At 42.0% G+C, this 16938-nt stretch overlaps 1 protein-coding gene across 2 annotated transcripts in view; it reads right to left on the minus strand.

Moving 5' to 3' along the window:
- Window positions 1-16938, minus strand: part of RB1 (RB transcriptional corepressor 1) — a 3440561-nt gene that overhangs the window by 295477 nt on the left and 3128146 nt on the right. The window lies entirely within an intron of this gene.

Below are 16938 nucleotides of genomic sequence, written 5' to 3' on the forward strand. Positions count from 1 at the left end.
CATATACTGAAAATGCACCTGACAACCTATTAAACTACAAAAAAAAATGGGATTTGTAGTCAACTAGCAAATAGTGAAGCACTAATTATCAGCTATGTGATGGGTAAAGGAATTTAAAAGACAGATGTATAATGCATTTGCTAACAGCCTGGGACAGCCCACTAGATACAAGTGCCCATTTTCAGGAGCAGCCAAGCAGTAATGATTGGTGAAAATGACTTGGTCAGAGTCATACAGAAGGCAAACAAAGGCTGAGGGAATCAAATCCTGTACTGTATGAAGCAGCTCATTAACAGATCACAGCCTTTATTCAGCTGCACAAACTGCTGTAGCTCAAACGCAGTGGATTTCACACCTGTATAGCTCCAAAAAACAAGCTAAATTAAAAATGCAGTCAGTTAAAACATTAATATTAAACTCAGACTTCATACTGTTCAATTTATTCACAGGTAAATAATAAACAGACTGTCAACATTCAACACAACAAGGAAACCAAGGATCATACCCAAAGAACATGGCTCATATGAAGAAGCCTGTTTGATACATCGATGCCTTCCTTTACAGCATACCTACTTCTGGGATGCAGGAAGTAAGTACACATAGACTTGCTGATGTTACCATCAATTACAACCCCTTAAATGACGCTGTACCCATCACAGGTTTACTTACAAATGAATGAACAAATATATCCATAGTGACCTAGAACTGTATTTCAGATCGCTAGTGTGAGAACTATACAGTACAACCTATGGCACCTCCATGCCCTCCCATCCTCTTAGCTTAAAAATCAGAGACAAATACCCAAAATCAAGAACAGGGTTTAAGTTGTTAGCATATCATGTACTGCATTAACAAGCATTTTCTGAAGGGTATAAAAGTCTGAAACTCACATGTTCACCATTATTCACCAACTGCAGTCCTCAGCACTTTACCAGAAAGCCAGAAATTTTACAAGGATCATACCATGAATATGAGCAGAAAAATCAGGGATAGTTGAGAATTATACCCTCTGCATACACACACACACAACTTATAGGCAAATGTATGACTGTCTACATCAGACATTGCTTGAGATCAAGTGAATGAATACATTCATAAATGATGGCCCAGAAAAGTACAGGAAACAAAATCAGGAACATATCTTAAATATTTCCCTTATATACTTGGAAAGTTGCTAGGATACCAAGGTTTGCATTAGCAAGCATTTTCTGAAGAATTTAAGTCTGAAACTCACGTCTCTCATTTAATGACTGCAATATGCAACAATTTACCAGAAAGCCACACATTTTACAAAGAACAGACCAAAAAAAAAATCTCAATTTCTTCACTCAAGAATTATGGACAATGCCAAAAATAATGGGGGTGGATTTTAATTATTTTAAGCCCACTGGACAAAGTGTCTTATTTCAGGGGTGACCCAGTACCACAATTTGGTTAAGTGACTTACTCAGTCACACAGTGGGCTAACAGAGGTGAGACGAGTCAACCACTGTACATTTTACTACAGGAAGCAGCTTAATATCTCAGAACCTTAAGTGCTTAAGTACCAGACAACTCCAAACCACTTCAAATGTTATCAGAACAATAAATGTTCCATGGGCATGCATTTTCTGAACAGTAAAAACTATAACACTATAATGCCTGGCATCGCTGACAGACTGTAATCTTCAGTGATTTTCCAGAAAATAAAAGAAGTTAAAGAGGGACAGGATATAGGTTCATAGGTGTGTACTAGGCTAATGGTCCTGGAGCCTTTACAAGCCTAGCCCATAGGATTACCCTGGCATCGTGCTACCCGACCTTAGTTCCCAGTGCCTCTGTTGAGTAGAGCCAATGGAGTGATCCCCGGGGTGAATTTTCTATTTCCCATCCACTCATCAAGATTTCTCTTGAAGAGGGCCAGTGAGGTGCTCTGTTTGACATGTATGAGAAGTCTATTCCATAGCATGGGCAGTCTCTGCATTATGAACCCGTCCCTCCAGCACGTTCTATTGATTGTGGTAATGAGGTTGAGGTCTCTGGAGCATGTGGTGCAGAGGGATTGGGATTTCTGTGGGTTCTATCTGTGAGCCAGTTAGCAACCCTCCTGGTGATATAGGGGATGACGCCTAGCTTAGTGAGTTTTTCTAAGATTCCTGAGTGGGGCCCTACAGCATTGGTTGGATAAAGGGGAGTTATACCCACCTGGGTTTAATACTTTTCTAGTATGTTTGGCAGAACATGTGCTCACTAAAAACACCTTTAGTTACCATGGTAAATGCTTTTGGCAGGTACAAGGTACCGCGATGGGAACATCTTTTGCTCCCATTTATGCAGATTTATTTATGGCTTTCTTGGAAGAGCAATTGATTTATGACCCCAGCCATAATACATATTTGGAAGAGATAGATAGATGAAGACTGTATTTGGACGATTGCTGGATGGTCTGGATGGCGGATTGTGATTATTTACAGGAATTTGTACAATATTTAAATAGTCACAAGTGGGGGATTCAATTTACGGCGAATTACCATCTCCAAAAGATTACGTTCCTGGATGTTTTGATCACCAGGAATATTGATAATACTTTGGATAGTCAAGTACCCGCAGTATAATTCATTACTACATGTCACCAGTTTCAACCCTCAGCACATCATACGTAACATCCCAAAATCCCAATTTCTCCGTATGAGATGTTTATGTTCCAGTTCAGACACCTATGAACATTATAGGGAGGACCTTGTCAGAAGGTTCAGAGCTAGGGGTTATAAACATGGAAGTGTTATCTCTGCTGGCAATTGGGCTTCTGCCAAAGACAGGAATGAGTTATTACTGTATAGGGAACAAAAACAGGGTGGAGCTACTGATATTAGGCTAGTCACCACATTTGGTGGTAACACAAATGTTCTAATGGATATCGTCAATCGGCACTGGAATATCTTGATGGCTGACCATAGATTATCTGACATTCTTAGTTCCAAATGCGTATTTTCTTTCCATAGGGGCATGGCATTGGGTTCCCACTTCAGCCATTATAAACAAAGGGATGACCCAATGAGAGCAAAACAGCAACAAAAGATCACAGGGGAACCATTATTTGGCTGTGTCCCATGTGGACACTGCACACATTGTTCTAGCCTTGTCAAGTCCAAACATTTTTCTAGTAAAAATATGGCTATGGTGTTTGATATCAAATTTTTGGCTAACTGTAGTAGCGACTGGATTATTTATCTTGCTGCATGTTCATGTTCAGCATTTTATATTGGGCAGACATCTCGACCATTACGTTTACGTATGACTGAACATTTTAGCGAAATCAGGATCCTTATACACACATTCACTTAAACGTACCACTGCTTGTTTCAGATTTACTTTTTCATATAATATTTCATATGATTTATTTTTTCATATAATTATAAATGCCTTAGGGCAGATAGCCTAGTATAAACCTATGAACCTATGAACCTATTGATAGAATAGTTGGTGACAGGATTAAAAAAAACTGGGTGGCACACTATTTTGAACCACAAAGAAAAAAGTGGATTATCAAATTGGGTGGGTTGCCCCCCCCCCCCGGATTGAATGAGCAATTATAATTATCCAATCAGTTGTGGTTTTGATGATGCTAGGATGTATAAAAACAGGGTAATGTGTTGCGAGTAAATATTTTCTACACTGAGGAAGACTAGTGTAGCCAAAACTGGTCTGATATGCTTTAATTGTGGGGTAATTTATGTTATTCTACCCTCATGAAGTGTTAAATTAAACTTATTTCTCTTTTCCACACTATGTTGTGCTGGCCTGATTCTTTTGCATTACAACAGTTCCTTTTTGGGCCTCTGCACTTGCCACACTTGCAAGGGGTTGTTCTGCTGAAGAAGGATATCAAAGGCCTTGGCCAGCTCAAGTTAGGCTGTATGAACCACCTTGCCTTCATCCACAGCTCTGGTGACTGACTCAAAGAAGTCGACCAAGTTGAGCAGGCATGATCTACCTTTCACAAAACCAAACTTTGCGGGATCCAGAATTTGGAGACTCCCTATATCCTTGTTTATTAGGTCCATGATGATTTTATTTGTTTTTATTTATTTATTTATTTAAATTTGTTGACCGGGAGTGTCCGACTGGACGTGGGTCCATTTTCAGTGGAGGCCCGGGGAGAAAAGCTCCACAGTAAAATAAACAGACAGCAGTTACATTGGATTACATAGCGATTAACAATTTAACATAGAAATTACTTCCAACATATTTACAGATGAAGAACATAGTACATCAGTAGACAACTAGAATCTTTATCTGTGAAGTACATAACAGGCATTAACAAATGTAACAATGAAAAGTTCCTGCTGTATAATAAGTACTAGGCTTATGAGCATCTGAGCTTGCTAGCATCACGGTAGTTAGTGGAGGTGAAAGAAAGGTAGTAGTTGGATGGGGTGGATGATATTAGAGTGGGAGTTGCAAGGGCATAGCCAGCATGTTTTTAGGTGCGCTTTTAATAAAGTTTTGAAGTTGGTGCATGATGGTACGGAGGTAATTGTGGGTGGGAGTGAGTTCCATAATTTGGCTATGGCGCAAGAGAATAGTGCTTCATCAGCAGAGTTATTGGCTTTAGTGATATGCAAGTGATATTTGTTGCTGGATCTTAGTGGTCTGGTGGTGCGATAGGGTTGGAGTAGATTCTGGAGGGATGGGACATTTAGTGGATGGTTTACTAGTTTGTGGGCGAGTGAGAGTTGATACCACTGAAGGAGGTGAGGGAGTTCAAGCCAGCCCAGTTCAGCAAGTGAGAGACAGTGGTGACTACGGTAGGATGCCCCTGTGGCGAATTTGGCGATTTTGTTGTAGCAGGTCTCTAGCTTGTTTAGATCACATTGCCTTAGGTTGGTATATACTGGAGAGGCATAAAGTAGGGTGGAGATAAGGTGGGAATTTGCTATTGAAATCTTTGCTGCTTTGGTGAGAAATTGTTTATTTCTGTATAATGCTCCTAGTTTTTTGTGGACCTTTTTTATGGTCATGGATATGTGAATGTCAAATTTTAGTTTATTGTTTATTTCCACTCCTAGAAATTTGGTGTGTTCAGTTGGGTATATAGTGGTGTTGTCTTTTGCTGTGATGTTAAAGTGAGAGTTGTTTTGAGTATGTTTGGTGGGTTGGAAGATGAGTAGTTTAGTTTTGTTTGGGTTGAGTATTAATTGGGCATCGGATAACCATGTTTCAACAGAGGAAAAGGCTTCCTGTGTGACTTTTTGCAGTTTGGGTAGGTACTGGGCTGAGCAGATGATGGTTGAGTCATCTGCGTATTGGATGAGTGTGCCATGTTTGGTGGCAGAGGCTAGATTATTGGTGTAAACAGAGAAAGTAGGGGTCCAAGGATGGATCCTTGGGGAACCCCTATGGAGACAGGTAGTTGGGGAGATATGTCATTCTGCCATACAACGGATTGTTGGCAGTCAGACAGGTAACTCTGAAACCAGTTGGTGACTGATTGTGAGAAGGATAGGTTATTGAGGACAGAGATAAGTTGTTTGTGTGGGACCATGTCAAATGCTTTAGATAGGTCTAGGAAAGTAGCAGAAGAGAGATAGCCATTGTTTTTATGCTGAAGGATAGTGTTAGTAAAGGAGAGTAAGGCAGTGGTGGTGCTATGGTTTGGTCGGAAACCATGCTGAGTACTAGAAAGGAGGTTGTTAGTAAGGAGGTAGTCTGAGACCTGAGAGTGTATGCATCTCTCTAGCATTTTGGAGAGTGGAGAGAGAATAGCTATGGGGCGGTAATTGGTTAGTTCTGCAGAGGGTCCGCCTTTGTGGAGGGGAATTATATGTGAGACTTTCCACAATGTGGGAACGTAACTTTCTGACAGAGATCGGTTAATCAAGATGGATACTGGGTAGGCCAGAGCATCAGCTGCGATTTGTAGGTATTCACTTTGGAGGTTGTCTGCTGCTAATTTGGTGGGTTTAAGTTTAGTTAAGAATTTTTTTATGTTGGAGGTAGGTACAGGAGAAAAAGAGAAGGCAGTGGGGAGATTACTAGTTGAAGGTGTGGGTTGGAGGGGAGGGTTGTGTTGTTTAGCTAGTGATAGTATGGTTTGGGTGAAGTGTGTGTTGAATGAGGTAGCAATATTTTCTGAGGAGTGAGGGATGTTAGGAGGTGGGGTACTGACTTTACCTAGGTGGAGGATGGAGTTTATGGAGGACCAGAATTGTTTGGGGCTGTGTTGTGAGGAGTCTAGGGCAGACTGGTAGTATTGGAATTTGTCCTGTTTTATTAGCTTTTTGACTCTATTGCGTAGTTCTAGGAATGTTTGTCTAGCTGCGGGGGTTTTGGTTTTGCGCCAGTGCTCCCAGGCTTTATCCCTGTTTTTCATTTTTGACTTAGTGGTTTTCTGTAGCCATGGGGAGGGTTGTGCGTTGGTTCTGGAAAATCTTATGGGGGCATGGTAATTAAGGATGTTCAGGAAGGTAGTATTAAAAAATTCAACTGCGTCATCTAGACTGAGGTACTTTAGAGCATGCCAGTTACATTCTTTGAGGGATGAGATGAATGTGAGTGGGTTAAAGTTTATTTTTACGATTTGACGATAGATGACAGGTTTAGCTTGGTACAGGTATTTTTTGAGTAGGAATGTTGGGGAGTGATCACTGAGGCTATCTGATAAGCAGCCTGTTATATATGACTGGGGGTTCTTACTGACTAGTATCCAATCCAGGGTAGTGTGCTTGCTGGAGTTTTTATTTATCCTTGTTGGTGACTGGACTAGTTGGGTGAAGCCATGAAGGTGTACATGATGGGTTGGATTGTTGCCAGAACAGGATTGCCAGTCAATATTGAAATCACCTAAGATGATAGTTTGTTGGGGGAGATGGTGGGAAGACCAGCTGAGGAGGTTTTCTAGTGGAGGGATGTTTTGGCCAGGTGGGAAGTAGCATCCAATTATGTTAATGGTTTTGTTTTGGTTAATTTTGAGGTTGGTATATATTATTTCTTCATTGCCTATTTGTGGAGCTGATGATTTTAAGATCTGGATGTTTAGATGCTGTTTAAATATTATAGCTACACCACCTCCTTTTTTGTTTAGCCGGTCTACTCTTAGTATACCGTAACCTGTAGGGAGTATTTGCTCACTGGTAATGTGAGGTTTTAGCCAGGTTTCTGTCAGGATGACAATATCTGGGGAGTATAAGTCAATGGTGGCATGGAGTTCATGGACTTTGTTGGATATACTTCTAATATTTAGGCTTAGTAGAAGGAAGTCACTTGGCTTTCTATTGGCTGTAATATGGGAGAAGTTGTGGTTTCTAGTCTGATTATGAGGATTGGGGTTGGAGATGGTAGGGCCAGGGTTGGGGTGGATGTCTCCACTTAGGGCTAGTTTTGATATGCATGAGATTATTAGTTTTCTCAGTTTTTGAATGTGTTTGTTTATAATGGAAACTTTATGATTGTGCTCTGTGGATAATAGGTATGGTGGGAGGGTTACTATGTTAAGTTGTAGGGATGCTTTACGTTTGAGTAATATAGTTGGTAGAATATGTGGGCGGTGCATAGGGATGGTTCTTGAGCTGGTAGAAGGGGAGCTGAGTATGGGTGAGACATGGGTGGTGGTGTGAGTAGTAGTATAGTGGTAGTGGTTAAGTGGGGGAATGATGGAGCTTTGGTAGGATGTAAGATATGCAAGGAAAGTGCATGCAGTGAGCAAAGGAAAGGTATGCTTGTACATGTCAGTTGAGGAGGTGTGAAAGTAGAGGGAGTATGGAGGAGGTAGTGTTGGGTTAGCGCTGTGGTTGGCTATTGGAAAGATGGGAGGGGTTTGAGTGCAATAAAGGTGGGACCACTGGGGGCGGGAGGGAATAGGGGGCAGGGTGGGGAGCGAAGTGGGTAGAGACCCTGTTAGGGTCTTGTATGAGGGGCTGGAAACAATCACAAAGCAAGACAAGTATGTGTTAAGAAACAATCACAATTGACCAAGGACTGCTCTGAAACTGTAAGTCTTTTCTTAATTTCTCAGGTGGAAAAACAGGATAACCTTGTATCAGTAGGCTACTGTGGTCATAGTTTAAATTAACAAACACACAGTATTGATCAGTTATGGATACTATTTGCTAACAGAAGGGAATAAGAGAAAGTGGAAGATGTGTGTGGTGGTGGTGGTGGTGGGGGCTGCTTACAGCCAAAGCACAGTGCTCTCCAGGGGAAAATGAAGATTGGCTCAAACAGGTAGACACATACTCAAAGTTAACTGTAGCTGTTTGCAGACAGTTCAGACCGGACTGCCTTCTCTTATAAGAATGTTAAAGGTGGTACCGCAGTTGAATACTTAAGAGTGGTGTTAGGTCTAGAAAAGAAGAGTACAGAGAGGAGTAAGCACTTTTCAGATGGTAAATATATATTATAAAGATTATAAAAAACACACTGAGCAAATAGCTATCACATGCAGGACAATGTCCTGAACCACTACTTAGTATATGCAGATACTGAGCCAATTGGAAGAACATTAGAAAACAAAAACCCAGACAGTTATGCAGCCACAGATAAAAATATAGCAAGCAGCAATCTGTCATGGTTCTCTAATGTGATTCTATCCACCAGTAACAGCACAAACTTATAGAAATAATTTAGACACAAGTATGAGCTGTCTACACACAACACAAATGATGCGTTCCACACCTTTGCATAACAGACTTGTCAGGCTAATGGGGCGATAGTTCCCAGGGTCTGTAGTCACTCCTCTTTTGTGGAGAGGGATGACTGTAGCAGTGCGCCATTCGGTAGGGAAAAAGCCTGAGGTGAGGCTGTGATTGAGCAGGGCACACAGGTGAGGTGCCAGTTCACTCTATAGTTCATGTAGAACATGGCCAGGGATATTGTCAGGTCCCATAGAAGCTGTAATCTTGGCCTTGGACAGTGCTATTTTAACCTGTGCAGCAGTAACACTGGGTGCCTGGCAATCTACTGGTATTGCGATTGGTCCTTTGGTGGGGGGTAAAGTTGGCACTGAATCTGACGGCCAGTATAGTGGCAATATCTGTTGGCTCGGTATAGGAGGTACCATTGTGCAGTAGCTCAGAATAAATCTGGGTAATGCCATGGAGATTCTTTACATAACTATAGAAAGCCTTGTGGTTGTCTTTACTATCTGCTGCAATTCTGTTTTCATAGCTAGCTTTAGAGGACTTGATGAGGGATCTCAACTTTTTTTTGAGACTGATAAGGGGAGTTATACCAGTCTTGGGACTTCACCTTATTCCGCATCAGTTTCCTCCTTCTATTGTAGAGTTTGTTTATGGCAGGGGACCACCAGATTGGCTTCCTTTTTTGGAGGAGAGCATCTTGGTTCTATTGGGTATGGCGAGATCCATGCATTTGTGTAAGTTAGCCACCTCTGTTTTTAGGAGCCCAAAGTTAGCTTTGGAGAAGTTTTTTCATGGTGGTTACCTTTGCGGGGGGGGGGGGGGGTGGATTTTCAAGGTGATTAGTTTGTGGTCGGATCTAACCAAGGAGGAGTTGACTATTGGTGTAGAGCAATGGTCATCCATGTTAGTAATGACCAGGTCAAGGATGTTGCTACCTCTAGTGGGGGTAAGAACGAGCTAGTCCAGGCCATAATATGAATCAACATCAGAGATGTTCTGCAAAAATGTAAACAGATAAGAGACAGACTACTATGATTTAAAAATTAGTAGAACAACAGGTTTTTCATCAACTTGAATTTTCCAAAGGTTTGAAATTCTTATGACTGCCATTACTGACTGTAAACCCCAGTGACTTTTAACCTTCAGTGATTTATCAGAATATGAAAAAATGCATTAGTGCAGATGATTAAGGCTCTAAGCTTTTGATGAAGTGTTCCTGTAATCAAGGGGACAGGCTTTGATTATTTCTACCTCCATTTTCCTGTGTGACTCTGAACAAGTTACTTAATGAGACAGTGATCCTGAAAAAAGAAAAAAGTACACATCCATAAGTACAATAAAAGAAAAAAATGAAAGGTTTGCCGAAGTAAAAAATAAATAAATACATAAAATAAAATAAAGAGAAAAAATGAAAAGTTTAAACAATAAAAATGCTTTGACATGGCATATTACCAGAATAAGGGATCATTTTAATAGCTCTCTGGGATGTTCTAGTTAGGTCTTGGTAGGGAGATGTGTAGCACCTGGACATTCGAGGCAGGTGGGATCTTGATCTCAGCAACATGTCTGAGAGGCATTCAAGGCAAGCAACCCACACACCTACCCCCGTCTTGGGTATGAATTGGTGAAACATAAGAAGAAAGTGGAGGAAATCATTCTAGGTTGTGCAACTTACAAACAAAGGTACTGGAGACATTCACCACTAAACCAAACACCATACTCATGGGAACTTCAATTATCTCTCCATAAACAGGGGATCCTACACAACCTCAAATTTGCAAGCACAGAGATTTCTAGACTTTGTAAACACAAAAACATTGGACCAGTTAGTGCATACACCTACTACAGTTAGAAACATATTGGATCTGCTATTCACAAATATGGGAGAACTGCATTTCCCCTAGTGTTGTGTCCTCTCTGGAAAGGTCAGTCGACAAAGCAGTCTACTTTGAAATAAGAATCAATTCTATTAACCCTTGCAAACCCTGTAACAGTTAGAAACTACTATTTTACTAAGTGATAACCTGTCAAAATCTCAAGCCACTCCAAACCTAAACATAGCAGCCTATGAGGAATTGGTTTATAGGTTCATAGCCTATGAGGAATTATTCACAGATGCTCTGTATAACCACATCAATGACTGCATAGAGGCTGTTTGCATGCCAAAAGCAAGCCCAAAACTAATTCAAAAAACGAACCCACAGCTGTCTTCTAGGTCCACTCCTCTTTGGCATCAATTTTTCAGAAGTCAAGAGCCTCTGGCTTACTAAGTTTTCAGATGAATGCAGGCTAAGAGCAATCACAGAAAACCCACAAGATAAAGAGCAGTGGTAGCACTGTCACCTCAGAGCAAAAGGTTCTCCAGTTCGAATCTTGGCTGGGGTGCCTTATGTGCCGAGTCTGCATGTCCTATCTGTATTCGTGTGGGTTTCCTCCAGGTGCTCCGGTTTCCTCCCACGTTACAAAGGCATGCATCTGGAGTGTTTCTCCCTGGGCCTCTGTTGAAAATTGGCTGTGTTCCAAGTCAGACTTTCTCAGTTAACAAAATGTTAAATAAATAAAAAATAGATACCAACATCTTACAGGAAGGTCTAACACAGAGACATGACTGGTGCCAAAGCCACAGCTTAAAACTCCCTGCCAATAATTGCATAATAGTTCCTTTTGTGAATCTGGCCACACACAGAAACTTCCTCATTGATAAAATACCCCTAAAAGTAGACATAGTATTTAGGGATTTGGGGATTCATGTAGACAGTAACCTAGCTTTCCACCAACATGTGTCTAAGGTGGTTAAGAAATTTATTCTGTGTCACTCAACTTATAAATAAGGGCATGGCATCTAGGTCCAGGAATGCCACACACAGAAACACAAAAACATTCGCAGAGGCTCTCAATAATAATCTGCTCAAGCAACAGAGACCTCCAAAGCAGAAATGCAAGCAACCTCCACCCCCCAACACAAGCCAAATGATACACAGCCCGCAGAATCAGTGTGCCACTCAACCACAGCCAATAAGACAAAACAACGCACCCAACACACTAGTCATAGGTGACTCTATAGTCAGGCACACTGATGTCCCACTCAGGCTAAACAAGGAGAAGGTTACTGTCAGCTGCCTGTCAGGTGCCAGGACACGCCACGTAACCCACGCACTCAGGTCACTCCACAACTAGTACAAATATGACTCTGTCTGACCTGAGACGTACCTCCCTGGACTACATGGAAGAGCTCTCCAATCTTGTAGCCCAGGCAGGTATGACCCTAGCCCAGAGTAGCATTCTGCCATCACCCAGAATGATGCCGCAGTACAAGGACAAAATTATTGACTTCAACAATTGGCTAAGCTTCTGGTGCCATTCTAAAGGGATCAAGTATCTGTCTGCCTGGGATGACATGGTTGACAGACCACAATGCTTTGCCAGAGATGGCCTGCACCTGTCAACCCTGGGATTCTGGATACTGGCTAAAGTTCTTGCCGCCGCTATAGTGCCTTTTTTAGGCAAGGTTCAAATGACAAATTCACCACCGTAACAGGAGCAGGCAAGCAAAAACTGATGGTGATGTTACTCAATGCTAGAAGTCTAAATCTCAAAATGCACTCACTCGAGGCACTCCTTAAAATGGAGAACATCGATATCTGTGCAGTGACTGAGACCTGGTTCAAGGCTCCAGAGAGCACCCCTGCACTACCAGGCCAAAACTCATACCACACTTTTCGGCCATGTAACCTGGACCGGAACACCAAAGGCGGAGGTGTGTCCATATTCATTAAGGATATCCACACCTCCAGGCTAGTTGCTCAGCATAATGCAGCCGAGGTTATCCAAGTGCAACTAACTCTGGGCAAAACTGCAATCCAAATTGTAGCTTGCTACAGATCACCCACCATGCCCCAGGATTCCCACTCCTCTTTTCTTGATGTACTGGAAAATATTAGGGTTCAACCAAACACCCTAATAATGGGCGATTTCAACTACCCCACCATTAACTGGGAAAACTACTCATGTACCAACTCCTTCGCTCAACGCTTTCTGGAATTCATAAACTCCAATGCCCTGGATCAACTTATCCACACCCCCACCAGGGGCAACAATATCCTAGATCTAGTCATTACCAACATGAGTGACCGGTGTTCCACACCTGAAGTCAACGCCTCATTGGTCCGATCTGACCATAAGCTAATTACCCTAGATATCCACATCCTGCCCCCACCCCCATTAAGGAAACCATGGTAAAAAATTTCTCCAAAGCCAACTTCATGCTTCTTAAGACAGAAGTGGTGAACTTCATGACACCCATGCAGATGGACAATACAGTTACGACTACTGAATCCTACACAATTGCACTTTATAAGCACTTACATGAGTGCATGGATCGTGCTATCCCAAACAGACGCTATCCTCCAAAAAAGGAAGACAGTCTGGTGGTCCCCTGCCATAAACAAACTGTACAACAGAAGGAAGAAACTGTTGCAAAAGAGAGTAAAATCCCATGAGTGGAGGAGTTCCCTGGTCAGCCTCAGTAAGGAGCTGCAATCCCTGATAAAATCCTCCAAAGCTAGTTACAAAAACAAAATCACCACTGATTCTAAAGAGAACCACAAAGCATTCTATAGCTATGTCAAGAATCTCAATAGCAACACTCAGATCTGCTCCGAGTTACAGCACAATGGCACTAAATATACAGACCCAACTGATATTGCCAACATCCTGGCAGATAGGTTCAGTGTTAACCTCACCCCCCCTCTCACCCCCTAAAGAGCCCATTTCTATAACGGAAGAATGCAAAGTTCCTCTACTCACGGCTGCACAGGTAAAAAACCACACTCTCCAAAGCCAAGAACATAGCATCCATGGGACCAGACAACATCCCAGGCTACGTTCTACACGAAGTGGCACCCCACCTAAGTAACATGTTCAATCATAGCCTCACCTCAGGCTTTGTACCTGCTGAATGGCACACAGCGACGGTTATCCCACTCCACAAGGGGAGAGCCACCATAGACCCTGGAAACTACCCCCCCCCCCCATTAGCCTGACGAGCCTGGTCTGCAAGGCCATGGAACATATCATCATGGAACTTATAAACAAAGACATTGGTAATCTCCAAACACTGGACCCCACCCAGTTTGGGTTTGTAAAAGGCAGATCATGTCTCCTAAACCTGATAGACTTCTTTGAAGCAGTCACCAAAGCCGTTGACAAGGGTAAGGTGGTCCACACAGCCTATCTAGATCTTCCCAAGGCTTTCAACACCATCCCCCACTCTGGAATTATAGATAAACTCACTAAACTAGGTATAAATCCCTATGTCATAAGATGGGTTGCCAACTGGCTCACTGACAGAACCCACACTGTGAAAGTAGCAGACTCCAAATCCGACTTCAGACCAGTGACAAGTGGAGTACCACAGGGTTCAGTCCTGGGTCCTCTCCTGTTTGGTATCTACTTCTCTGAAGTACAGGCTAACACAGAAGGTCTTTGGCTAATGAAGTTCGCAGATGACTGCAAACTAGGAGCCATAATCGAAACTCTAAACGATGTGGACATCCTACAAAATGGCCTCACTGAGACAGATGCCTGGTGTCAAAGCCATGGGCTCAAGCTCATTGCCAAAAAGTGCATTGTCATCCCCTTTGGTAAAAACTCTGTACCCATGAACTACAACATAGGTGGGAGTATACTTAACACCAAAAGTGTGATAAGAGACCTTGGGATACAGGTGGACAGTAGTCTCTCCTTTGATAATCACATTGCCACAGTAATCAGGAAATCCTTCGACGTGGCACACATCATCACAAAAAGTTTCTCATCCAGAAAAAAAGAGGTCATTGTTCCCCTCTATTCATCACTCATTAGACCCATTATAGAGTACAACGCCCCTTTTGGTATGTACCTCACAAAACATCTACAACAACTGGAAAGGCCGCAGAAATACCTCACAAAGAGGATTACCAGCCTCAAAAAGATGCCCTATGCAGGCCGTCACAAAAAACTCCAGCTTTACTCCGTTGCATATCGTCTACTCAGAGGTGATCTCTGCCTAACATACAAAGCTATGTCAAACCCAGAGCTGTTGGACATGCTCCACTTAAAGAAATCCCAATCCCTCCGAACTACATGCTCTAGGGACCTAAACCTCGTCACCACAATAAACAGAACATGCCGGAGGGATAGATTCCTGTCCCAGAGACTTCCCATACTCTGGAATAAACTACCTAACTATATCAAACAAAGCTCCTCATTAGCACTCTTCAAGAAAAATCTTGATGATTGGATGGGAAATAGGAAATTCACCCCGGGGATCACCTCTGTGGCTCTGCTCAACAGTGGCACGGGAAAATAATTTTCTTGGGTGGCAAAAGCCAGGGTACCTTTTTGGCTGGGCTTGTATTGGCCCCAGGGCCAATAGGCTAGTACCTACCTATGACCCATCACTGAGTGTAATGCCCCCATTGGTATGTACCTGACCAGGCACATGCAACAACTGGAATGTCCACAGAGGTTCCTCAAAAGAAAAAAAAAAACAGGGTGTAAACACATTGTCCTATGCAGATCACCTCAAAGCCCTGTTCTCTATGTTTCCTACACACTGCTGAGAGGTGATTTTTGCCTGACAGACGAGGCTTCCTTAGATCCCGTCTCTGATGGACCATCTACATATCCACAAAACGCACTGCACTAGAACTACTAGCGCTAAGGATTTGAACTTCATTTGCTACCTAAATACGACATGTTAGGGGGGACAGGTACGCATCTCAGGAAATCCCCATTCCCTGGAATAGGCTTCCCATGCATGTGACGCAGAGCTTTCCCTAAATGTATTCAAGTGCAACCTAAACCAGTGGATGGGAAACTGGAAATTCACCCCTGGTATGATACATATGTCTCTGATGGATGGAAGTAGCCATTAAATCATGCCCTAACTAACAATGACATGCACACTTTAAAATAACATTTAAGGCACAATAACTTGTGGGATGCATTTGGGTTACATAAAGGTCCCAGTGTTCCCTAGCCTAGTAATCACCTATGAACCTATGAGGACAATCCCAGGCCATGCATGCTACAAGATGTCATCTACATAAACAAACGCTGATCCACTGCAGCAGCAAAATGGAATGGATGTCCAAATTACAATGTCTAATAAAGGTACTGTAGAAAGCTAAGCTGCAGTTTCAAAAGTATTGGCAGCAGAATTTCCCTTAAACAATGCTGCCATAATGGCAACATCCCTAGAAGAATGACTTGTGACCTATCCTAAATAGGATTTGTTTACAGTGTTAAAGAAAAAAAACAAAATTATACAATGACCCCCCCCCCATTAATTTTACAAAACATGCACGCTTATTGGCCAGCATGCCCATTGTAAATCCCACGATATACCAACGGAAAAAGGTCCGATCTCCCGAACTTTTTTTCCATTGGTATAAAGTGTCCAAAACTTTTTTTTTTAATTAAAAAAAAAAAACCCGGAGCAAAGGAGACTTTATATTCTCTGTTGCTTCCATTTCAAAGCATTGATGTACTGGGCATGCGTGAGAACGCAAGTCTCATATGCATGCGCAGTACATCAACACAAGGAAGGAGTATACCACCACCAGCAGAAGAACAGTAATGCGCCATTATACAAAGACATTATTTAAGAAAAATATTTTTTTTCTTAAATAATGTCATTGTACAATAGCAGTAACTGACTCCATGGTTGTGGTATATTGAAGATTTACCCACGGTTGGCTTTATTTAATCACTCGGGCTTTGCCCTTGTGATTAAACCACACCAACCTGGGTAAATCTTCAATATACCACACCACGTCGTCGGTTATTGCTTAAATAACTAACAAGCCAATTAGATCTGGTTTGTAAAGAAACTGCTAGACAAGGCTACTTCAGCAATGGAAACAAAATATTGTACAGTCATACTGAAAGGTATTATCTTAAAAAGTTTAAGTTCACAATTCAGTTAGGATCCAAACAATGCAAGATATCCTCACACAGATTCTAAGACTGGGAAGTAGTACACAAACTGTATGATTAAGTTCAACATCCAACAAAACTTCAGGCAGTGAGGGATTAGTAGAAAGTAAAAGTATACATTTAGGGAACACTATACAAAGATTCAAAAGTGATCATACCTCTCAAAGATTCAGAAGTGATCATACCTCTCAACTGTACGTTTTCAAAGAATGCCCAGATTTCTGCCTCATATTTTCTGTGTGTTCTCCCAATATTTGTCCCTTTCTGGCAAATAGCTGAGGATTGGAGTCATGAAATAACGACAAACATTTGAGTTTAAGACTCCACATCCTTTGGAAAA

This window comes from Protopterus annectens, chromosome 5.part1, assembly GCF_019279795.1.
Source record: "Protopterus annectens isolate FY-2018-M chromosome 5.part1, PAN1.0, whole genome shotgun sequence".
Lineage (NCBI taxonomy): Eukaryota > Metazoa > Chordata > Ceratodontiformes > Protopteridae > Protopterus > Protopterus annectens.